The sequence below is a fragment of the Pan troglodytes genome, chromosome 7, assembly GCF_028858775.2.
Source record: "Pan troglodytes isolate AG18354 chromosome 7, NHGRI_mPanTro3-v2.0_pri, whole genome shotgun sequence".
Taxonomy (NCBI): Eukaryota; Metazoa; Chordata; class Mammalia; order Primates; family Hominidae; genus Pan; species Pan troglodytes.
This window is the reverse complement of record NC_072405.2, coordinates 85192461-85194684: the sequence shown is the minus strand read 5'-3', so window position 1 is coordinate 85194684 and position 2224 is coordinate 85192461.

The window sequence follows — 2224 nt, the reverse complement described above, 5'->3', positions numbered from 1 at the left end:
TGATGATGTAATATGCCTGCTGCTGCTTTGCTTTCTGCTGTAAGTAAATTCTCCCTGAGGTCTCCCCAGAAGCTGAGCAGATGCTTGCATTATGTTTGTACAGCCTACAGAACCATGAGCCAATTAAAACTATTTTATTCATGAATTACCCTGCTTCCGGTATTTCTTTATAGCAACATAAGAACAGACTAACCCAGCAAATTGGTACCAGGAATAGGGTGTTTCTATAAAGATACCTGAAATCATGGAAGTAGCTTTGAAACTGTGTAACTGTCAGAGGTTGGAAAGTTGAGAGGGCTCAGAATAAGATAGGAAGATAAAGGAAGGTTTGAGATTTCTTAGATACTGGTTAAATGGTTTGACCAAAATGCTGACACTGATATCGACAATGAAGGCCAGGCTGACAAGGTCTCAGAAATGAGAAACTTACTGGGAACTGGAGCAAAGGTCATGCTTATTATGCCTTAGCAACGAATTTGGCTGCATTGTGTTCATAACCAAGGGATCTGTGGAAGTGTGAACTCAAGAGTGATGACTTAGCATATATGAAAGATAAAATTTCTAGGGAACAAAGATTTCAAGATGTGGCCTGGCTGCTTCTAACAGCCTATGTGCAGATGCAGGAACAAAAAATTACTTTAAGTTGGGAGTTATATTTAAAAGGAAAGTAGAATGTAAAAGTTTGGAAAATTTGCATCCTAGCAATGTATCAGAAAAGAAAAGCCTGTTTTCAGGGGAAGAACCCAAGCAGGCTGCAGATCAATCACTTGCTAGAGAGATCTGCATGACTAAAAGGGAGCCAGGTTCTGATAGCCAAGGCAATGGGCAAAAGAACTTGAAGGTATTTTGAGAGATCCATGAGGCAGCTCCTTCTATCACAGGCCCAGAGACCTAAAAGGGAAGAATGGTTTCATGGGCCAGACCAGGCGTGCTAAAGCCCTGTGCCATCCCAGGATGCTAATCCCCATCTCCCTGCTGCTCCAACTCCCGCTATGGCTAAAAGGTCCCCAGATACGGCCCAGGCTTCCCCTTTGGACAGCATAAGCCATAAGTCTTGGTAGCTTCCAAATGGGCTTATACCTACAGGTGCACAGAATGCAAGAGAAGGCTGCTTGTTGGCTTCCATCTAGATTTTAGTGGATGTATCAGAAAGCCTGGGTACCCAAGCTGAAGCCTGTCACAGAGGCAGAGACCTTACAGAAAACCTCCACTAGGCCAGTGCAGAGGGGAAATGTGGGATTGGAGTCCCAACACAGAGTCAGCACCAACACACTGCCTAGTGGAGCGTGGGAATGGGGCCACCACCCTCCAGACCACAGAATGGTAGATCCACTGGTAGCTTGCGTCCTATGCCTGGAAAAGCCACAGGCACTCAACTTCAACCCATGGGCACAGCCAAGTGGGCTGCAGCCTGCAAAGCCATAGAGGTGGAGCATCCCAGGGCCTAGGGAGCCCATCCTTTGCACCAGTGTGCTCTAGATGTGGGACATGCAGTCAAAGGAGATTATTTTTGAGCTTTAGGATTTAATGATTGCCCTGCTGGATTTCAGACTTGTATTGGAGCTGTACCCCTTCTTTCAGTCAATTTTTCTCCTTTGGAATGGGAATGCATACCCAATGCCTATACTACTATTATATCTTGGATGTAAATAACTTTTTTAAATCTCACAGGCTCATAGATGGAAGAAACTCATCTCTAGATCAGACTTTAGACTTGGGACTTTTGAGTTAATGCTGGAATGAGTTAAGACTTTGGTGAACTGTTAGGAAGGTATGATTGTATTTTGCAATGCAAGGAGGACATGAAATTTGTCGGGGGGCACAGAGGAAGAATGATATAATTTGGATGTATGTTCCCTCAAAGTCTTATGTTGAAATATAATCCCCAGTCTTCGGGGTGGGGACTGGTAGGAGATATTTGGGTCACAGGGATGGATGTCACATGGCTTGGTGCTGTCCTCACAATAGTGTGTGGCACCTCCCTCCTTTCTCTCTTGCCCCTGCACTCATCATGTGACATCCCTGGTTCACCTTCCACCATGAGTAAATAAATCTCTAAGGCCTCCTCAGAAACCAGTATCATGCTTGTCCAGACAGCCTGTAGAACCGTGAGCCAATTAAATGAGCCAATCAAACTGCCTTTCTTTATAAATTACTCAGCCTCGGGTATTTTTTATAGCAACACAAAGACAGACTACCACACTGTTCTTTCTTCAATTTTCTC